Here is a 23,482-nt window from a genome sequence, read left to right on the forward strand (position 1 = left end):
AAAGAAACCTCTCAGAATAGCCTCGACCTGGGTGGGTGGTGGCTTCAGATCTGTGCTATTTGGGGACATTTTGCGGGGTGGGGGGGGGCGCGGTCATTCCACCTGTTTTTATTCAGGCGCGTTTGCAAAAGATAGGCTCCTAGAGGCACCTGGAGTTGCGGGTGTGTTCACATGTGGGCACAGGGAGGAAACAAGTGGGTGGGGGGCTTCAAGGGAAGCAGACTGGGGGCCGATGGGGGGGGGGTGTGTCTTGTATGTGGCCCTCATTCCTGCAAGGGCGTTTCTTTACCCCATGATCTTTGAGCATCGCACCTGCCTGGTGGCCCTGATGCTCCAGACTCCTCAGTCCTGGCTGTGGACCAAAGGCGCGTGCACCCCTCCCCCCAAATACAATGTCAAGCCCTAACTGCCAACCAGTGGGGTCAGCAGGTGGGGCCTGGGGGGCGGGGAGGTGATGAGGGTGCAGCCCCCAGGAGGCGATTGGTGTCCTTATAAGAGCCTGCGGGGAGCTCCCTCTCCCCTCCCCCCTGCGAGGTCCCAGCACCATCCAGGAACCAGGGTAATTCCAGGAACAGAAACTGCGCTTCCCCTCCCCGGATATCCAGCCTCCAGAGCTATTGAGGAGCAAGCCTGTGTTGTTCATCAGTCCCCTAGTCTATGGTGCCTGTGACAGCAGCTCACACAGACTGGGACAGGCCAGCATTTTTGCTGGAGGGAATCCAGCCTGCTCTGGGAACTGGCCTCCTTCAGCTCAGGTGCCCACCTGCAGGTCAGTCCCCGGCTGTGGGAGGTCACATGGATACAGCAGATGTGGCGGAACTTCCCAGGAGGGCGGTGGGCATTGTGGGCACTGGGGCTCAGCCGGGACACATGCCCTCTTGTTTCCTTCTAGAGGTGTTTGTTTCCCTCTGCAGTGATAGGCAGTTTGGATAGTTCCTTGAATGAGGACATTGGGGAGTTCCCGCCGTGGCGCAGTGGGTTAAGGATCTGCCTGGAATCCAGGTAGTTGTGGGCCGGCGCCAGCCACCTCCCCAGCCTGTGGGAAGGGGTGGACGTTGTCCTGTCCATGATAATGGCAGTTCCGGTGGCTGCCAGTCCTGGATGGACCCAAGGGCCTGTGTCCGTCCTGGGGCGTGAGACAAGGGAGGGGAATTCTGAGCACTCAGCTTGCAGATCCACTTGGGGGCCGTGGGCCGGGCTTGGGTTCTGCAGCCGCAGGTGATGATTCTCTGGTTACCTCTTGTTATGGACTCATCCCCCTGTGTGGATGCTGAAGCCCTGACCCCTGCACCTTCGAATGAAAGCATTTTTGGGATCTTTCAAGAGGAGATGGAAGTAACATGAGGTCACAAGGGTGGGGTCTGATCCCCCAGGACTGGGGTTCTTAGGAGAAGAGGAGACCAGGAGTTTCCTGGTGGAACTATGGGTTAAGGACCTGGCATCACTGCTGTGGTCTGTATTCAACCCTGGCCCTGGGACTTGTACATGCTGCAGGCACAACCAAAAAAAAAAAAAAAGGCATCAGGACACACTCAGTCAACTCTGGAAGGACACACCCTGCCCACCCCAGTATGTAAAATAGGATTTACTGTATAGCACACAATTATCATTTCTTTTTTGTATTTAAAAAAATTTTTTAGGGCTGCACCTGTGGCGTATGGAGGTTCCCAGGCAGAGAGTCGAATGGGAGCTGAAGCTGCCAGCCTCCATCACAGCCTCACCCACACCAGATCCGAGCTGCATCTGCGACCTACACGGCAGCCTGGGGCAACACCAGACCCTTACCTCACTGAGCGAGGCCAGGGTCCTCACGGACACACTAGGTGGGGTTCTTAACTCGCTGAGCCACAATGGGAGCTCCTCTTTTTATTTTATTGAAGTGGAGTCGAGTTACAATATTCTGTTTCTGTTGTATAGCAGAGTGGTTCAGTTATGCACATATACACACGTCCTTTTCCATGTTCTTTTCCATGGTGGTTTATCACAAGATGCTGAATATGGTTCCCTGTGCTGTAAGTATGACCGCATTGTTTATCCAGTCTGTCGTTAATTAGCATCTGCTAACCCCACACTCCCAATCGATTCCTCCGCCTGAACAACCATGAATCTGTTCTCCGTGTCTGTGGGTCTCTTCTTTCTATAGATAGTTGAATTCTTTCCTAGTTTGTATTTATTTATTTACTTATTTATTTGCTTTTTACAGCCGCACCCATGGCACATGCAAGGTCCCAGGCTAGGGGCAGAGTGAGAGATACAGCTGCCAGCCTACGCCGCAGCAACGCTGAATCCGAGACCTACACTGCAGCACATGGCAGCACTGGATCCTTAACCCACAGAGTGAGGCCGGGGATCAAACCCGCATCCTCATGGATACTAGTCAGGCTTCTTACTGCTGAGCCAGGAAGGGAACTCCATCTCAGGTTTTTATGGTCTCTGGAGGCTTTAAAAAGTATTGGCACTTCCAGGGCTCAGCCCCAGGTGCTCACATTTCTGTGACCTGAAGTGGGGGCGGGGGCGGGGTAGGGGTGACCTGCCCACAGGAAGTGCTGAGCTCCAGGTGGGCATGCCTCACCTGCTCCACCCTCTCCCTCAGGGCTCATGGCTGCTCCCCGGAGCCCCTCCCCTGGAGACCCCAGGAGTAAGAGGCTGCTGGAGCTCCAGCCACCCTGGCTTCAGCAGTGGGGCCCCCACCCACAGAGACTCCACACAGAGACAGGGCAGAACGGTGAACAAGAGGGTTTCTTTATTTTTTCGTTTCTTTTTTTGATCAAAGTAGAGTTGATTCTCAATGTTGTGATAGTTTCAGGTATATAGCAGTGATTCAGTTTTACTTAGATATTCTTTTTCAGACTTTTTCCCCATATAGTTCATTACAGAATTTTGCCTAGAGTCCCCTGGTCTGTGTAGTAGGACTCTGTTGTTTATTTTATGCGTGGTCCTGTTAGAGTCCCACGTCTCTGTGCTGGGCAGTAGCTCCTTGTGTATTTTATACAGAGCAGCGGGTATATGCTAATCCCAAACGCTCAGTTTATCCCTGCCCCTCCCACTTTGGTAACTGGAAGTTCAGTTTTTTGTATCAATGAGTCTGTTTCTGTTCCCCCCCCCATATTTTTTTAAAATACAGTATAGTCAATTTACAGTGCTGTGCCAATTTCTGCTGTACAGCAAAGGGACCCAGTCAGACATATATAAACATTCTTATTCTCATACTACCTTCCATCCTGGTCTATCCCGGGACACTGGCTAGAGTTCCCTGTGCTGCACAGCAGGACCTCATTGCTTGGCCATTCTCAGTGTCCTAGCTGGCATCTCCCAACCCCGGTGTTTCTGTCTTACAGATGTGTCTGAGTCCTGTCTTATATTCGACACAGAAGGGATATCTGTGGTATTTGTCTCGCTCCGCCTGCCTGACTTCACTGTGTATGAGCATCACTCCTTATGATCATAAGGTCTACCCCTGTCCTAGCCGGTGGCAGTGGTTCACTCTTTCTTAGGGGTGAGTGAGCAGGGAGATTTCTGAAGGTCACTCCAGCATCTGCTGTTCTGTAGTATGTATCTATCAGGATACTTTTGTCATGTAGCATATTGTATCTAGTATTGCCTATGGGATACACAGTAGAGCAAGATACTGAGATGTGCAGGTATTGCTATTACATAACATCTAAAACAGTTTTCTTATGCAACATGATAGATGCCGTATGTTACATGTAACGTCTGACATGTGTTTGTAATAGTGTGATCTGTAGGAAACAGGGTTTTTCCCACCTTGCCATATAGATACAATATAATCTATGCTAGTCATTATACTGTCTATAATAGCTGTAATATTCACATACTAACATGGAATATTACACATAAATGATATATATAGTAAATAGTACATAATAGAATATATAACAATGCAATTTAGTCACATAGGATTTTTCCACTTTCCATAGAGATAGACATATTCTGTTACCAATTCCATTATCTAGGCTTGTTATAACACTACAACTTGGGGAGTTCCCTGGTGGGTCAGTGGGTTAAGGATCTGGCATTATCTCTGCTGTGGCTCAGGTCACTGATGCAGGTTTAGTCCCTGGGCTGGGGACTTCCATGTGCCGAGGGTATGGCCATAAAAGAAAAAAAATTATAACTTGATATGTAATACATGACCTGTATTGCATTATATAATATAGTGTGTAATGGAGCAGTTTGCTCACAAAGGATTTTCCTACTTGCCATATAGTCAGGCACATATTCTATGTATTTTATTATGTATAATAGTTACAATGTTATGTAACATTATATGCCATGTGTTATTTTATATGTAACGTATGAAGTAATATATATTTACATATATCATGGTGCAATTTGCAGGAAAAAAACATTTTTTTCTCACTTTGCATTATTAATATATATAGTCTATGCTGAATTACATTATCTGCAAGAGCTATAATGTATATAGTATACATAATCATTATGTGTATATGTATTATGTATAATATGTTTTATATTATCTAATAGATTATATACTGCAATCTGGTTGCATAGAATTTTGCTGCTTTCCAGAGAGTTATGTGTATATTATATATTTTATTGTCTATAATAGTTATAATAACTTGGTATATAATGTAGGATATATATTATATAATAGCATATGTAATGCAATTTGGTCACATAGGATTTTCCTACTTTCCATATAGTTATGCATATATTCTATTATATATTTTATTACCTATGGTAGTTATAACTTGGTATATAATATACGGTATATATTATATGATAGACTATGTAATAGTACAATTTTGTCAGAATTTTCCTAATTTCCATATAGTTATGCATATATATTTTATTGTCTATGATAGTTATATTATCAGTGGATATATGATGTATTTATTATAGAGTATATAATAGTGCAATTTCATCATGTAGAATTTTCCTAATTTCCACATAGTTATGCATATATTCTACTATATATTTTCCTAGGTATAATGGTCATATTATTACACCTGGAGCCAGGATGGAAAATGCCAAGTATTTAGTCGGAGTAGAGAAAACTGCTCAGGGTCTCCCCCCCTCCCCTCGAGAAGGTTGTCTGGACAGAGACACTGGGACGAGCCTGGGCCAAGGGTCCCCAGTAGAGAGGAGTCTGGGTGAGATTCCTGGGCTAGACATGCATAAGAGCATGACCAGCTTAGGGGGCCCAGTCTTTCACGGCACCCTCCCCCCCAAGACTGCACCAGCCACGCACCCAATCTGGTGTGGGCAGTGGGGACAGCTTTCCCAGGAAGCCTGCAGGGAAATCTTGGCAGTTGGCTGTGGTTAGCTCTGAAGGACCACTCGCAGAGATTTCAAGGATGATGGGGAAGGAAATTCCCAGGAAAAGACGTCCACACAGCAATCCCTCCAGAAGAGGAGAGGGGGGGGTATAAGGGTCTAAAAAATTATGTAGCAGGGAGTGGTTTTCAGAAACCCTGCAAAATCGCACCCCTTCCTCTCCTGAGTCTGCCACCAGGTAGATCTTCAGCTTGTTTCTCACCCTCAGCATTTTCTCCTCAGATGCAACATCTACAGTGTCTTCCAAATGGAGGACACATGCTTTGTCGCAGTCAGGCTTCTAGCAGAAAATAGAAAGTGCATTCCCATGGGGTTATTAAGAGTCTGCACAGCCGATTGGGAAGCATTAGGGGAAGTCCTGAAGGAGGCAAAGGCTCCCAGAGTCTATCAAAGTAGAAGAGGAACCGTTATCACCGAGCCTGAGAAGTGAGAGGAAATAAAGTCCAGATGATACCAGGGTTCAGTTGGAGAGCTGTGGTGGAGGGGCTGCCCGGCAAAAGTCAGGACTGATGGAGGAAACAGCTCACTGCAGCAGCAACCACACAGGGAAGGTTGCCTCCCAGCTCCTGCCGGTGCCTCCCACCATCTAAACTCACCTGGATTCCAGAGGGTCACAGACTCTGGGAGGTGCAGGCTACGTCCATCAGTATCCCAGGGCACAGAGTTGGGAAGGGAAGGGCAGAGGTTGGATCTGAAGGGGGAAATGGGAAACACGTCCCTTCTCTCCAGGCTTCAGGTTGGAAGGTGTGGTTGATGGCCTGAGTTGCTCAGCATTTTTTTTCTTCCTTCCTCTCTTTCCCTGAGTCCTCTTTGATGGAAGGTCCACACCTCCTTCCTCCATGGACTTTGGAGTTTGCATCCATTTTGCTTTATTTCATGGGACATCAGCAGAAAATGCTGTAAATGCAAATGGTTCAGGTTACCCTGTGGCCACTTACATTCCAACCTTACAAAAATAGGCCTACGATAGCCACTAGTTCCAAAATAATGAGACCAGGTGGAACAGACATGACTAAGCTTATGCACTGGGTTCCACTTAGGGTGGTGATGGCAGTGGGGCAGCCTAAATCAGCCCCACTTTTGCTGACCTGCAGACTCATATGTCGGAAAATAACAATTTGTTACAGCAGGGCTTTGGGATTTAGGTTTGTTACACAGCATAGTTTAGGTCAGAGCTGACTGATAGAGAAAACGAGCATCTTCTAAGGTGGGGAAATGTGCTCAGCAAAACCTCTCAAGAAAATCTGCAGCACATTGTCTAGATTCTCGTATCTTCCAAGAGGAGTGGAAGGAGGGAACTAGCTCTCTTACTGTTCTTTGCAAGTGAACATATGATCTGTATCCTCCTTTAAAATTCCAAATCTATTGTATTTTGCACCCTATTGGACAGTTAAAGTTTCACATTGTGTTGCCAATGATAGTTGGATGGGATAGTTTTGTGCGTGTGTGTGTGTGCGTATGTTGAAGACAGAGAGGAGATTTGAAGCCGCAAATCCTCCTTTGCCCCTGCTCTCTCCAGAGGTCATTTATCCTTGACATCCATCGGCTTTCCCTTTATGTACACATCTACACAAATATAACCCAAAATCTATTTTACAAGGGATCCACAAATACGGCAATCCATTCTTTTCTATGATGACTGGATGTCACAAAAAATAATTCAAAATCTTTTTGTGCTTCCAGAAACGGTCCCTGGGAGTCCCACACTTTCCCAAAGCCCTATTTGATAAGTGGCATTTTGTATCAGGTGAAAGAAAATTAGACCAAAGTTGCCACAGCATCCATTTTCATGCGGGAAATTTGAGGCATTTATGGCTCCTTAACGGATTACAATTTTCTGACTCCAGAACGAAGTTGTGTTCCAAAACGATGTTTTTCTTGCTAAAGCCAAACTTCCACTAATTAAAACTGAACAAGTGACTTGATAGAGGCTGACACCATCCAGGCTGTGCACACAGCTCTGTTTGTTTGTTTTTGACTTTCTGGATGTTTAGATGAAGAAAATTTATTCGGAAATAAACGCTGCTGGGTACGTCAGTAATCAAGCTCCGAAGAAAGACTGGTGTGAAAATCAGATTTAAACCTCACATGCCTTAAAAGAATCTAATTAGTTATGCATTTGGAACATGGGTTTTGTAAACGCAGCAATCTCTGCCTTGGCGATGCATCTGCTAGAGAAGCTTAATTTCAGCAGCATCGCTCTGGAGTGGATGAAGCCGTGTGTCTGAGCAGAGGGGACACTGCTGGTTACCTTTGTCATCACCCTGCGCCAGCTCCTCCTCAAAAAGCTCTGGTTTGTTCAGCCTTCCTCGGCTCCCCTCCCCCGAGCTCATCCCCCAGGACTGCCACCTCTCCTGTCCTCCAGGGCTGTCCCTTGATAGGGATTGTTTTAGGAAGGGACGAGAGACCCGCCCAGTTCTGTGCCATCCTACCCAGAAGAGTTCTCCTGGGGGCTTGGCTTCGGGGAAAGTGTTGTTCTTCCCAAGGGAGGACCAGGAACCGAGATTGGCATCTTTTTCCTCTCAACATGGTAGCGGCAGGAAGCCTTACCTCCTAGGTTCTGGCTTACCTGGCGGGACTTCCTGAAAGCAGTATGACAGAAGAGGGTCCATTTCGGGCAGGGGTCAGGGGGTGGTTGAGAGACCCATCGAGGTGAGTCAACGCATCTTCCTGAGCTGTCGAGAGGCTGGAAATAGGGAGGTGGAGATGAGAGGTGTCTGTGCAGACATGCCCAGTGGAGAGTCATTGGTGAATGAAGATGATATTATCTAGTGAAGAGACAGAGGAGGGAGGATGTGGGGCTGGAGAATGGAGGATGTGACAGTTCACTCTAAAGTAAGGAGTTTCTGCTAGGTCTCAATGGGTTAAGCATCCAACTAGTGTTGGATGAGGACGCAGAGCTGATCCCTGGCCTCGCTCAGTAGCTTAAGAATCCAGTGTTGCTGGAAGCTGTGGCATAGGTTGCAGATGGGGCTTGAATCTGGTGTTGCTGTGGCATAAGCCTGTGGCTGCAGCTCTGATTCAACCCTAATCCTGGGAACTTTGATATGCTGTGGGTGCAGCTGTAGCCCTCCCCCCGAAAATAGTTCCCTGATGACCCAGCAAGTTGAGGATCCAGCATTGTTGTTGCTGTGGCATGGGCTCAATTCCTGGTCCAGGAACTTCTGTGTGTCATGGGTACAGCCAAAAACTAAAACGTAGGAAGAGAAATAAAAGAAGAACCTGTGTTTTCAGTGAAAGATGAATGAGGCATTGCAGGAGAGATGGAAGATTAGGACAGGGAGCATCTCAGAGGAAGTGGGTCTTGTGGTCCCCCATTGTGCTGAGATGAATGTCTGAGGAGGGCAGAAAACCAGCCTGTGTTTCTCAGAGGCAGGGAGACTGGGCTTCATGGACAGAGAGCATGTGTCAGCTTGCTGTTCTGTGTAACAGGTGACCTCAAGTCTGCCAGCTTAAAGAAAAGCACCTGTTTATTGTGTCATAGTTTCTGCATATCAAACATCTAGAAGGGATGGAAACAACCTACATATGTATCCACAGGTGGAGTAATTAGGTGTAGTCCCTATTCACAATGGAATATTACTCAGACATGAAAAAGAATGAAATCATGCCATTTGCAGCAACATAGATGCAACTATAGATTCTCATACAAAGTGAAGGAAGGGAAAGACATGCATTGCTATCGTGGCTCAGCAGGAATGAATGTGACTAGTATCCATGAGGACTCGGGTTCGATCCCTGACCTCACTCATTGGGTTAACAATGCGGCAATGCCACCACCTGTGGTGTAGTTTGCACGCCTGGCTCATGTCTGTCATTGCCGTGGTTGTGGTGTAGGCCAGCGGCTACAGCTTTGATTCGACTTCTAGCCTGGGAACTTCCATATGCAATGGGTGCAGCCCAAAAAACAAGAAAAATAATGTATGCTACCAGTCCTGTGTGTAATCTAAAATATGGCACAAGTGAACCCATCTACGGAACAGAAACAGACTCACAGACCCTGGGAACAGACTTGTGGTTGCTGAGGGGGAGGGACTGGCATGGACAGGGGGTCTGGGGGTTAGTATATGCAGACTACGACCCTGAGAATGGATAAGCAATGAGGTCCTGCTGTACAGCACGGGGAACTCTCTCTGGTCTTCTGGAATAGAATAGGGTGGGAGATAATGAGAAAAATGTGTGTATGTAAACACACAATACATATATACATACATGTAGTTGGGTCCCTGCTGTACAGTGAGTTTGGCTCAACATTGTAAATCAACTCTGCTTTAAAAGTCATGGGGAAGGGTGCCGTGTCTCCTGCTCCGAGTCTCATGGGGTTGAAATCAAGTCTCAGGCTGGGACCCTGATTCCATCCGGGTGGAAAGACCCTCCTGAATGTTCACGGGTGATTGGCAGAACTCGGTGCCTCTCCGGCTTTCCGCGTGGCCCCTCCATCCTCCGAGCCAGCAATGGCCAGACAGGACTTCCTCAAGTTCTGAGCCTTTGCATCCTGTCCTGCCTTCAGCAGGTAGGAAGCTGTGAGTTCAGAGCTCTCGTGATCCCCTGGGAAATCCAGCGTAATCTCCCCGAGAGATCAGCAAAGCCCTGACCGTCATGACGTCTGCACAAGAGAGTCTGCAGAATAACAGATTTTCCGGGAGGGGGGCGAAGTTGGGGAAGATGAAGTCCTGCCAACCCCATCAGGAAGGGAATAAATTCAGGAGGAAGTGGGAGGAGGGGCGAAGACAGGAGGCGGCAGAGGAGGAGGGAGATGGATGGAAAGAAAGCGGGTGGAGGCGTGTCTCGGTTTGGGTTGATCCAGGCTGCACACAAGGCGGTGTCTACACTAAGGCAGGAGAGCCCTTGGTGTGCAGATCTGCTTGAGGGAGGAAGTGCGGGCAGGGGGTCCAGGATGGCGCCCGTGCTGAGAAGAGCCCTGGGGGGTCCTCGGGCTGCGCTGCCGCCTCGCTGGGAGGCCCCGGGGGAGTTCCTTAACCTCTCTGGGCCTCAGCATCGCACTGTGTAAAGGGGCCTGAGGGCAGGAAGCATCTCCTGGGGGTTTTGAGCCTCAGGCGAGTTCCCGCAGATGCAACACCGGCAACCGTGTCTGGCTGGCAGTGAGAGCTGGGGTGGCATCAGCGGGTGCTGTGGGGAGAGTCGTCCTCCTCCTCTCCTGTGAGGCTCACAGCGCTGCTTCCCTGAGGGCGGGAGCGGGAGGAGACCTGCAGCCGTGGGAATAAAAGTGAGGCAGCCCCCGTGACGGTGGAGTCCTGCGTGATATGAGCAGTGTCCCACGGCCACCAGGACAGGGATCCCTGAAAGACGGCACGTGGTCGTCCTAAGGGGAATGTGAGCCCTGGGATAGAAAGAAGTCATACGCGCACCGTGATGGAATTACAGTGGTGGAGCCACCGCGATGATGTTACAGTCTTGTGGCCACCAGGAGAGTAAGGAGAGGACGATGAGCCCTGTGATGGTAATAAGAGGAAGATGAGCCTGTTGTAGTGATTATAGTCCCAGGGCCACCATGTCGGAATAATAGCCATACAGCCACCAGGAGAGAGGCAAGAGGAACAGGAGCGCTGGGATAGCAGTTACAGTCCTATGACCATCACGGTACTAAAGTAGCATCACAGCCACCGAGACAGTAAACATCGTAGTGTGGCCACCAGGATGGTGAGAAGGAACACCTGCCCCTGAGAGAGGAGGAGGAAGAGGACTAATACGGCAAGCACGGTAACAGTAACAATGTAACCTTATAAATAGTGGCGATTTATATATCAGTGTACACTACAATGATAGATTTATTAATAGAACAATTATAACAACTATATAATTAGAATTTTAAATACGTTATAGGAAGTAGGAAGTCTAAATCTAAACGGGCTATATTAGCACAGTTATATTTTAGACCAAAAATTATCTGTATGAAAGTTGTAGTTTTTAGAGAATTGAGAAGCAGAAGAAAATACAGAATCAATGTAAATCATATTTAAAATAAAATATCTTGCAACTGAAAAATAAGAATGTAACCTTATTAATGATTACAATTATATATTGTATATATAACAATTATATAATTGTATTATAGATTAATAAAACAATTATATAATTATAGGTTAATAAAACAATTATATAATTATAGGGTTAATAAAACAATTATATAATTATTATAGGTTAAACAATTATAATTATAGGTTAATAAAACAATTATATAATTGCATCATTATAGGTTAATAAAACAATTATATAAACAACTTGTTATATAATTTTAATTATATAATTATGTTATATAATTGTATAATACATGATTATATAATTATAATCATCTAATAATTTTTAATTATATATTTATAAACAACAATTTTTATTACAATAGTATGACAGTTATAAAAGCTTTAAAAATAACTCTTACCACAATGAAAATAATAGCTTTTATTTTTTTATATACCGTTTTATATTAATATATATTATTACTCATAATGATTTCTGTTAAAAATAATATTTATAACAAGTAAAATAGACATCATTTCAATGGTGTGTGTTAACATATCTAACTGGTGTTACTGTTATGGAGAAATCTCTCCTAAAGCAGAGAATCCAGTAGCTCTGGGCCTATGGTGACAGGAAGGAGGGCTGCTCATTGCGAACTTAGGGGTGGGGTTATAGGGGTGAGAAGATGCAGGTCATGGCTGTCCTGATGAGGATGAATCATAGCTGCTGGCTCAGGCAGGGAGTCCTGGTGCAGCACACTCACCCACCCTCACAGTCACAGTGCCAAATGGAAGAGTGCCTCAGTCAGCTCCCCTGCCTCTCTGGGTGTCATGCTGCCCTTGAGGCTCAGGGGCATCTGTGTCTGTGGCTGACCAGTCCCCCTGTGAGCCTCAGGCCCTCTAAGGATGATGAGCCTTGGGGACCCGGTGGGGACAGGGCTGTGACTCATCTTTGTAGAAGCCTGGAAATGGAGGGGCAAGGAAGGGACCACAGTGGGTGACCCAGCAGAGTGTCCCCCGTTGGCCTGGGGGGGAGAGCAGTAGAGACAATGCCTGTGTCCATCCTAAGCTCTGCCACCCAGGGCCACCTAGGGTGGATGCTAGTCACCCGGGCCTGTGCTCCAAGGGCCCTTCATGGCCCCCTGACTGCCTGTGAGCTGCCTGGGGGCATCCAAGACAGGAACGCCCAGGCTGTGCCTTCAGGCCTTGTTCGGTCTCATCCACACGGCCCTGTGTGCATTCTGCCCACTGGGGTCCCGTGGTGGAAAGATGCCCATCCTGAGCACCAGGGGCTCTGTAGCAGCACGTGTGGTCACGACACCGTGAAGGTTGCACAGATGGTAGCTTGTGTACTTGGGTGTGGGACGGGTTTTATTGCTGTTGCACAATGTACAAGGCTACTGATATCCGTTCATTTTTTTCCTGATAAGATCATTGTTTCTGAGGCAATAGAAGCTTAGTAACCAGAACAAAAGCCAAAGCCATTTTTGCTAATCCAGGTACAGTTGATTTATAATGTCATGTTAGTTTCAGGTGTACAGCAAAGGGATTCAGCTACATAAAAGTATTTTTTCAGATTCTCTTCCCTTCTAGGTTCTCTTCCCTTCTAGGTTATTACAAGATAATACAGTTTCCTGTGCTGATCAGCAGGTCCTTGCTGTTTACCTGTTTTATATAAAGTAGTGTGTCTGTTAATCCCAAACACCTAAAATATCCCCCCCACCGTATTGGTAACCATGAGTTTATTTTCTGTCTGTGAACCTGTTTCTATTTTGTAAATAAATTCGTTTGTATCGTAGCTTAGATCCCATAAGATGTTTGTCTTTCTCTGACCTCACTTAGTATGATAATTTTTAGGTCCATCCATGTTGCTGCAAGGGGCATGATTTCATTCTTTTTTTATGGCTGAGTAATATTCCATTGTATGTCTGTGTTTTCTCTCTATAACATCATCTTCATCCACTCCTCTGCTGATGGGTGTTTAGGTTGCTTCCATGGCTTGGCTATTGTATTCAGGGCTGCTGTGCATGTGGGAGCATGTGTATCTTTTGGAATTACTATTTTTCGTCTTTTCCAGATACATGCTCAGGAATGCGATTGCTAGCTGAGAGTGATTTACAGTGTTCTATCAGCTACAGGTGTACAATATTGCGATACAGTGTTTTTATAAATTATGCCCCATTTAAGGTTATTGTAAAATCTCCAAAGTTCCCTGGCGATGCACTGGGTTAAGGATGTGGTGCTGTCATTGCAGTGGCTCAGGTTGCTGCCATGGTGCAGGTTCGACCCCTGGCATGGGAACTTCCACATGCTATGGGTGCACCAAAAACCAATAACTAAAAATCTCTAAGTTACTTTCCAACAGCATGAAGTGACTCCTGACCCTGGCCGTGGTAGAAGCAGCCGGTGGTAGCCTTGTTCTTTAACAGGTTACAGCCGGAAATGCTGGGTGAGACAAGGAATGCGGTGGTCTGAGACCTCTGCATCAGGTGGACAGTCAGGACTTAAAGCAATGACACCACCAGGTTGAAGAGAGTCTCCCCCCAAATCTGTGTCCCTGGAATCTCAGAAGGTGACCTGTCTTTGTGAATGTCACAGGTGAGATGAGCTCCCACTGGAGCAGAGCGGGCAGTTAATCCAATGACTGGTGTCTTTGTAAGAAAGAGGGACATTGGGGTAGTGTGTCTCCCTGCCAAGGGGCTCACTGGCAAACCCCGGAGGCTGGGGAGGGGCTTGCGTCGGGCACCACCCGCCCCTCCCTCATGGGGAGCAAGTCTCTGTCTCTAAGCATCAGGATTGGGTGACTGGCCACGAGTTCTCCCACCTGTAATTCTATGTTCTTGAAGTCATGCATCTTTGAACCAAGGACCAGCAGCTAAACAGGAGAAGGCAAACGTGGGAGAGGAGGCTGCCCCTATGGGACTTCTTTTCTTTTTAGGGCCGCGCCTGTGGCATATGGACGTTCCCAGGATTGGGGTCGAATGGGAGCTGCAGCTGCCAGTCTACACCACAGCCACGGCAATGCCAGATCCCAGCCATGTACCTGCAACCTACGCTGCAGCGTGCAGCAACATCAGGTCCTTAACCCACAGAGCAAGGCCAGGGATCGAACCCTCCTCCTCACAGACTCTATGGCAAGCTATTAACCCACTGAGCCACAAAGGGAACTCTATCGTCTCTGACTATAAAGTGAGGTTTAAAATGGGCAGCCGTGGGAATCCACCCCAAGCTGCATTCCTGGCCCCTGTCCTTTAGTTTCTCATCTTTTGACCTCGTACAGAGGAGCCAGGGTAGGACCTGAGGGCCCTGTAAGGTTTTCTGTGGGAAAGCTGTTAAGAATGCTTTCAAAACCCAAACTGAATCCTCTTCCCTGTGGGGTTTTAAATGCCAGTCACTTAAAAAAGACAACTTCGGGAATTCCTTTTGTGGCTCAGTGGGTTAAGAACCCAACTAGCATCCATGAGGATGAATGTTTGATCCCTGGCCTCGCTCCGTGGGTTAGGGATCCAGGGTTCCCGTGAGCTGTGGTGTAGGTCTCACAGCTCAGATCCCACATCCCTGTGGCTCTAGGTGTAGGCTGGCAGCTGCAGCTCCAGTTAAATCCCTGGCCTGAGAACTTCCATGTGCTGCAGGTGCAGCCCTAAAAAATAAAACAAAAAGCAAACAACCCTTCAGATATGACCTCAAAACTTCAATTCGATGTCAAACTCCCACAGGTGAGAGGAGGTTATTACTTTTCAGAAAAGTAAACTGCCTTGAAAAACGACAGCCCAGCACCCTCCCCGAGGCCATAGCACCCATGTTAACAGGCAGTGAAAGGCCTCTTAGGGTGGCCAGTTCACAACCTGCCTTTGGAGAGGGTGCTGGTCTCAGAAGCCAGGCTGGAGGAGGGTCCTTTGCAGACGGGGGGAGGGGACCTACTTTGGACGCGTGAGATTCTGAAAGATCAGCCGCGTTCTTCACCAGCAAAGGGTGGTTTTCTCTCTGAAAGGGAACCAGTTGCTGGTGAGATGCCCAGACTCTCCCGCATTCTGCCAGGAGGAACGTGGCACTTCACAGCAGCTCTGTGGGCAGATTCTGGAAACACAGGAGCTGTCATTGCTGGGCAAAATAGAGGAAAGCAATCTACAGGGGAGACCCTGGGGGATTTCAAAGTCCTTGGGGCGTTCCCATGGTGGCCTGGCAGGTTCATGACCGGATGTTGTCTCCATGAGGATGCAAGTTCGATCCCTGGCCTCACTCCATGGGTTAAGGATCTGGTGTTGCCATGAGCTGTGGTGTAGGTCGCAGTTTCGGCTTGGACCCTGTGTGGCCATGGCTGTGGTGTAGGCTGGCAGCTGAAGCTCCTATTCGAGCCCCAGTCCAGGAACTTCCATGTGCCGCAGGTGCAGCCCTAAAAAGGCAAAGTCCTTGATAATAACCTATAAGGGAAAAGAACTTGAAAAGAGTGTGTGTGTGTATGTATACCTATGTGTACATACGTGTGTGTGTGTGAGTATATAACAGAATCAGTGTGCTGTGTACCTGAAACATGACATTGTCAGGTGACTCTACTTCAGGTTTTTTTTTTTAAGTCCTGCATAGAATCCGTTGTCCAGGAGCTTTCACCTGTTCCCAGCCGTCTCTACCGCTCACATCTCTAAGCCCTAATTACTTTCCGCCAGTCACGAGGTCATTGGACACACCAGTCAAGACAAAACACTGGTTACATGTTGGCTTTTCCATCAAAGAAGCCCCCCTGCATATGCCTTAGACAAGTCTTAGCATTTGAAGGCACAGGAGATTTTCATTGACTCAGACTCCATGACCCAAGGGTGTCTGAAGCCCAATCCTGGCATCTCAACCTGGAATGATGAGACCAGACAGGTCAGATGCAAGATGCAGCAGGGAAAACGGCTGCCCTGGAATTTGCCCTGGAGGAGCGGGCGTGCCAGGCGCAGTCGTGGCCCCAAGCTCATGATTTGGGGATGATGGCTCTTGACCTTTCGGGGTGGCAGGTTTGGTTTGGTCAGAGTGCTTTCTGCCAAACACGGCACCGTGTGCTGCTTGTAGCAGGCAGAGCGTCTTCATCGGTGGTGGTGGCAAGATATTGATCCCGGGCAGGAGTCCCCCCGGGGTTTTACGTGTCGCCCAGGAAGGCGATGAATCTCCTTTATGAACACAACATAAAGTAATCAATGCGTTTGGCAGATTCATTAGGACGTTAAAAAGGCTTGGAGAAGAGATGGAATGCCTCAAGAATCCATTTAAAAGGAAGAGTAATAGGGTTGTTATATCCATGCCAGAATATTTTACCAAGAACGGCCAGCATTGCAATATACATCACGTTCTGCTTATAGCAATAAAAATCAGCTCACAGGGAGCAGGTGTGGAAAAAGACAAACTCATGAACGTTTGTGAATGGAAGAAACAGCCCAAGGAGCTTTAAGATCTTGGGATGAATTATCTTAAATCTTCCAGAGCTTTCTACTCAGACCAAGGGGTTTTTTCTAAAGGTAAAACTATTTTTTTGTTGTTTTCAAAATTTTAAGTTAAAAATCTCCCTCCCATTCAGCTTGGTAAAATTGCTTAAAAGTAAAGGGGTTTTTTTTTGGAGTTCCCGTCGTGGCACAGTGGCTAACAAATCCAACTAGGAACCATGAGGTTGTGGGTTTGATCCCTGGCCTCACTCAGTGGGTCAAGGATCCAGTGTTGCCATGAGCTGCGGTGTAGGTCACAGACACGGCTCAGATCCCGCGTTGCTGTGGCTCTGGCGTAGGCCGGCAGCTACAGCTCCGAATAGACCCCTAGCCTGGGAACCTCCATATGCCAAGGGAGCAAAAAAGGCAAAAAGCCCAAAAAAGAAGAAACTGCAAAGGAGAGCAAAGAAAAAAGTCAACTACCTCTAAAAGTAAATAGGAGTTCTCTTGTGGTGCAGAGGGTTCAGGACCCAGCATTGTCACTGTACCAGCCTGGGGTGCTGCTGTCATGCAGGTTCAATCCCTGGCCCAGGGATTTCTTCCATATGCTGCAGACACAGCCAAAAAAAAAGAAAAAAAAATTTAAAACAGTTTTTCAAAGCCATTGAGGTAATTTTTAAAAGCATTTCAAGTGAGGGAAGGGCTGAATGTGAACTGCCTCTGCATGACGCTGTCTCTAAATGAGATCAACCTTTCGGAGTTCCTGTCGTGGTTCTCTGGTTAAGGAATCCGACTAAGAACCATGAGGTTGTGGGTTCGATCCCTGGCCTGCTCAGTGGGTTAAGGATCTGGCGTTGCCATGAGCTGTGGTGTAGGTTGTAGACGAGGCTCGGATCCCACGTTGCTGTGGCTCTGGCGGCTACAGCTCCAGTTGGACCCCCAGCCTGGTAACCTCCATATGCCGAAGAAGCGGCCCTAGAAATGGCAAAAAGACCATAAAAAAAGGTTTTCTTTTTCTTTTAGTATTGACAATATTTAAAATGATGTTTTGGAGTTCCTGTTGTGGCTAGCAGGTTGAGAACCCGACATAGTCTCTCTGAGGACGCAGGTTCAATCCCTGGCCTCAGTGGGTTAAGGATCCAGTATGGCTGTAGCTGCGGTGTAGATTGCGGCTGCAGCTTGGATCCTTCATTGCTGTGACTGTGGTACAGGCTGGCAGCTGCAGCTCCAATGTGACCCCTAGTCTGGGAACCTCCATATGCCACAGTGCAGCCCTAAAAAGACAACACAATAAAAATTTTAAAATTCTAAAAAGAAAATTGTTTAAAAGCATTGAGTTAATCTAATTTTTAAAAGCCACTGAATGTAACATTTCAGTGAGGCAGGAGGGCGGAGTGTGAATTGCATGTCTATGAACCTGCTTCCAAGTAAAATTAACTTTTTAAAAAGATGTTGACAGTATTGAAAATTACGTGTTTATCAGATAGAACAGCGCTTGAGAAAGGCAATAATGTCTAGAAGTTGGGTTTCCATCAAGAGGCAGAGCCCTCTGCCTTCCGGTTTCCTGAGGTGACAGGCTGGCCACCAGGGAGAAATGCAGGATTGTCCCCTGTCCCTCCTTCCCCAGGAACGTCAGGCAACCACGTCCTTAATCTTCCGGGCAGTGAACGGCTGCAGGACACGAGGGTCAGGCTCAGAGCTGGGAGGGGTCGGGGGTCTGGTGGAGAACTGTCGACAGGCAGGATGGACACCTGTGAGGGGGGTTGGAAGGAAGCCACTGCAACCCTCCAAAGTTTCTGCTTACCTTGACCACCTAGGCACGGGGTAAGGACAACGTGTGGCCACAGCCATAGGACTGTGTGACCCCGTGTCATGGTTTTGGAGAAGCAAAATCCCTGGAAACTGAAGTCCCATGAGGTGGAGCTGGTGTCCTCTGGGGCTTCTCATTTATTTCCATCAGGGCTGACCCCCAGCAGGCTCTGTCCCAATGTCATGGGTGCCCAAGAGTTGGTTGGAAGATGCCCTGTGCCCCTTTAAAATTGGGTCTCCAAGACAGCCAACTGGTACATGAAAAGGTGCTCAACATTGCCAATCATTTGGGAAATGCAAATCAGAACTACAAGGAGATATTCATTGCAGCTCTATTCGCAATAACCAAGACGCGGAAATGACCTAAAGTTGTGGTATCATATGTTTGTCCTCCTCTGTCTGACTTTGCTCACTCAGTATGATCATCTCCAAGTGCATCCATGATGCGGCAATGCCATGAGTTTGTTCTTTTTCATGGCTGAGTAATATTCCATTGTGTATAAGGACCACATCTTCTTTTTTTTTTTCTTTTTTTTTTTTTTTATTATTTTCCCACTGTACAGCAAGGGGGTCAGGTCATCCTTAGATGTATACATTGCAGTTACAGTTTTTTCCCCCACCCTTTCTTCTGTTGCGACATGAGTATCTAGACATAGTTCTCAATGCTATTCAGCAGGATCTCCTTATAAATCTATTCTAGGTTGTGTCTGATAAGCCCAAGCTCCCGATCCCTCCCCCTCCCATCAGGCAACCACAAGTCTCTTCTCCAAGTCCATGCTTTGCTTTTCTGAGGAGATGTTCATTTGTGCTGGATATTAGATTCCAGTTATAAGTGATATCATATGGTATTTGTCTTTGTCTTTCTGGCTCATTTCACTCAGGATGAGATTCTCTAGTTCCATCCATGTTGCTGCAAATGGCATTATGTCATTCTTGTTTATGGCTGAGTAGTATTCCATTGTGTATATATACCACTTCTTCCGAATCCAATCATCTGTCGATGGACATTTGGATTGTTTCCATGTCCTGGCTATTGTGAATAGGGCTGAAATGAACATGCGGGTGCATGTGTCTCTTTTAAGTAGAGCTTTGTCCGGATAGATGCCCAAGAGTGGGATTGCAGGGTCATATGGAAGTTCTATGTATAGATTTCTAAGGTATCTCCAAACTGTTCTCCATAGTGGCTGTACCAGTTTACATTCCCACCAACAGTGCAGGAGGGTTCCCTTTTCTCCACAGCCCCTCCAGCTCTTGTTCTTTGTGGATTTATTAATGATGGCCATTCTGACTGGTGTGAGGTGGTATCTCATGGTAGTTTTGATTTGCATTTCTCTTATAATCAGCGATGTTGAGCATTTTTTCATGTGTTTGTTGGCCATCTGTATATCTTCCTTGGAGAAATGTCTCTTCAGGTCTTTTGCCCATTTTTCCATTGATTGATTGGCTTTTTTGCTGTTGAGTTGTATAAGTTGCTTGTATATTCTAGAGATTAAGCCCTTGTCCGTTGCATCATTTGAAACTATTTTCTCCCATTCTGTAAGTTGTCTTTTTGTTTTCTTTTTGGTTTCCTTTGCTGTGCAAAAGCTTTTCAGTTTGATGAGGTCCCATGGGTTTATTTTTGCTCTAATTTCTATTGCTTTGGGAGACTGACCTGAGAAAACATCCATGAGGTTGATGTCAGAGAGTGTTTTGCCTATGTTCTCTTCAAGGAGTTTGATGGTGTCCTGTCGTATATTTAAGTCTTTCAGCCATTTTGAGTTTATTTTTGTGCATGGTGTGAGGGTGTGTTCTAGTTTCATTGCTTTGCATACAGCTGTCCAGGTTTCCCAGCAATGCTTGCTGAATAGACTTTCTTTTTCCCATTTGATGTTCCTGCCTCCCTTGTCAAAGATTAATTGACCATAGGTGTCAGGGTTTATTTCCGGATTCTCTATTCTGTTCCATTGGTCTGTCTGTCTGTTTTGATACCAGTACCACACTGTTTTGATGACTGTGGCTTTGTAGTATTTCTTGAAGTCTGGGAGAGTTATGCCTCCTGCTTGGTTTTTGTTTCTCAGGATTGCTTTGGCGATTCTGGGTCTTTTGTGGTTCCATATGAATGTTTGGATTGTTTGTTCTAGTTCTGTGAACAATGTCATGGGTAATTTCATAGGGATTGCATTGAATCTGTAGATTGCTTTGGGTAGGATGGCCATTTTCACAATATTGATTTTCCCAATCCAGGAACATGGAATATCTTTCCATTTCTTTACATCTTCTTTGATTTCTTTGATTAAAGTTTTATAATTCTCGGCATATATGTCCTTTACCTCTTTGGTCAGGTGTATTCCGAGGTATTTGATTTTGTGAGGTACAATTTTAAAAGGTATCATTTTTTTGTATTCCTTTTCTAATGTTTCATTGCTGGTATACAGAAATGCAACTGACTTCTGAATGTTAATCTTATATCCTGCCACTTTGCTGAATTTATTAATCAGTTCAAGGAGTTTTGGGGTTGAGTCCTTAGGGTTTTCTAGGTATAGTATCATATCATCTGCATACAGTGACAGTTTGATCTCTTCTCTTCCTATATGGATGCCTTTTATTTCTTTTGTTTGTCTAATTGCTGTGGCTAAGACTTCCAAAACGATGTTGAAGAGCAGTGGTGAGAGTGGGCATCCCTGTCTTGTTCCAGATTTGAGTGAGAAGGCTTTCAGTTTTTCCCCATTGAGGATTATATTTGCTGTGGGTTTATCATAAATGGCTTTGATTATATTCAGGAATGTTCCCTCTATACCCACTTTGGCGAGGGTCTTGATCATGAATGGATGTTGAACTTTGTCAAATGCTTTTTCTGCGTCTATTGAGATGATCATATGATTTTTGACCTTTTTTTTGTTAATGTGGTGTATGATGCTGATTGATTTGCGTATGTTGAACCATCCTTGTGAACCTGGGATGAACCCAACCTGGTCATGGTGTATAATTTTTTTGATATGTTGTTGGATTCGGTTGGCTAAGATTTTGTTGAGAATTTTTGCATCTATATTCATCAATGATATTGGCCGATAGTTTTCTTTTTTGGTGGTATCTCTGTCTGATTTTGGAATGAGGGTGATGGTGGCCTCATAGAATGTCTTTGGGAGTATTCCTTCTTCTTCAACCTTTTGAAAGAGTTTAAGGAGGAAGGGCACCAATTCCTCTTTATATGTTTGATAAAATTCACCTGTGAAGCCATCTGGTCCTGGACTTTTATTTGTAGGGAGTGATTTTATGACCTCTTCAATTTCATTTCTAGTGATCGGTCTGTTCAGTTGGTCTGTTTCTGCTTGATCAGTTTTGCCAAGCTGTAAGATTCTAGAAAATTGTCCATTGCTTCCAGATTGTCAAACTTGTTGCCATACAGTTGTTCATAGTATTCTCTTATGGTTTTTTGTATTTCTGCTGTATCCGTTGTGATTTCTCCTTTTTCATTTATAATTTTGGTTATTTGGGTTCTTTCTCTCCTCTTTTTAGTGAGTCTGGCCAGGGGTTTGTCAATTTTGTTCACCTTTTCAAAGAACCAGCTCTTGGTTTTATTAATTTTCTCTATTGTTTTTTGAGTCTCTATTTTATTGATTTCTTCTTTGATCTTTATAATTTCCTTCCTTCTGCTGACTTTAGGACTTTTTTGTTCTTCTTTTTCTAATTCGTTTAGGTGGAGGGTTAAGTTGTCAATTTGGGATCTTTCTTCTTTTTTGAGAAAGGCCTGGATTGCTATAAATCTCCCTCTGAGCACTGCTTTCGCAGCATCCCATAGGTTTTGAGAGGTTGTGTCTTCATTATCATTTGTTTCAAGGTAGTTTTTAATTTCCTTCTTGATTTCCTCATTGACCCATTGGTTTTTTAGTAGCATGTTGTTTAGTCTCCATGGAGTAGGTTTTTTCTCTTTGCTTTTCCCATGGTTGATTTCTAATTTCATGGCATTGTGGTCAGAGAAGATACTTGAGATAATTTCTACGCTCCTAAATTTATTGAGATTCACTTTGTGTCCCAGTATGTGGTCGATTCTTGAGAATGTTCCATGAGCATTTGAGAAGAATGTGTATTCTGCTTTTTTTGGATGTAGTGTCCTGAAGATATCAATTAAGTCTAACTTTTCTATTGTTTCCTTTAGGATCTCTGTTGCTTTATTGGTTTTCTGTCTAGAGGATCTGTCCATTGATGTGAGGGGGGTATTTAGGTCTCCTACTATGATTGTATTCTCATCAATATCTCCCTTTATGTCTGTTAATATTTGTTGTGTGTATCTGGGTGCTCCTGTATTTGGGGCATATATGTTGACAATAGTAACATCCTCTCCTTGGATGGATCCCTTAATCATTAAATAGTGTCCTTCTTTGTCTTTCTTTATGTCTTTTGTTTTAAAGTCTATTTTGTCTGATATGAGCGTTGCGACTCCTGCTTTTCTGTCATGTCTATTGGCGTGAAATATTTTTCCCCACCCTTTCACTTTCAATCTATATGTATCTTTTGTCCTAAGGTGAGTTTCTTGTAGGCAGCATATTGAAGGTTTTTGGCTTTTTATCCACTCAGCCACTCTGTGTCTTTTGATTGGGGCATTCAGTCCATTGACATTTAAGGTGATAATTGATAGATGATCATTTATTGCCATTTGAACCTCGTGTTCCAGTTGATTCTATGGTTCTCCATTTTTTTTTTTTTTTTTTTTTTTGGTTGGATGGTCTCCTGTTATTATCTGCTTGAGTGGTTTTTTTTTTCATTTTTTGCAAATGCAGTATTTGGTTTTGGCTTGTGATTGCCCTGTTTTTTAAGTATGCTAACCCCTTCCCGTAATTGTGTGTTTTAGCCTGATGGTCCTGTAAGTTCAAACTCCTCATTACTGTATTAAAATTAAGAAGAGAGACATACATATAAACAAAAAGGGTTATTTACCTCCTGACATCCCTTGCCCACATTTTATGGTTTTGATGACTCTTTTATTTTTTTCTTTTTAAT

General features: G+C 45.5%; 2 long non-coding RNA genes across 6 annotated transcripts in view; both read left to right on the forward strand.

Moving 5' to 3' along the window:
• The first annotated feature begins 270 nt into the window (after positions 1–270).
• LOC110259137 overlaps positions 271–23,482 on the forward strand; it is a 49,830-nt gene continuing 26,618 nt past the window's right edge. For 3 of the 5 annotated variants that reach the window (XR_002341328.1, XR_002341333.1, XR_002341331.1), the window contains exon 1: positions 15,713–16,792. This is a non-coding gene — a long non-coding RNA (uncharacterized LOC110259137). Of the gene's footprint in view, positions 770–12,984; positions 13,896–15,712; positions 16,793–23,482 lie in introns of those variants that run through there. The other 2 variants (XR_002341329.1, XR_002341330.1) reach the window with 2 other exon arrangements.
• LOC110259141 lies at positions 3,410–6,739 on the forward strand. Its single transcript, XR_002341336.1, has 2 exons — positions 3,410–3,496; positions 4,969–6,739. It is a non-coding gene; the product is annotated as an uncharacterized LOC110259141 (long non-coding RNA).

The sequence above is a fragment of the Sus scrofa genome, unplaced genomic scaffold (assembly GCF_000003025.6).
Source record: "Sus scrofa isolate TJ Tabasco breed Duroc unplaced genomic scaffold, Sscrofa11.1 Contig905, whole genome shotgun sequence".
In the NCBI taxonomy this organism is placed as follows: domain Eukaryota; kingdom Metazoa; phylum Chordata; class Mammalia; order Artiodactyla; family Suidae; genus Sus; species Sus scrofa.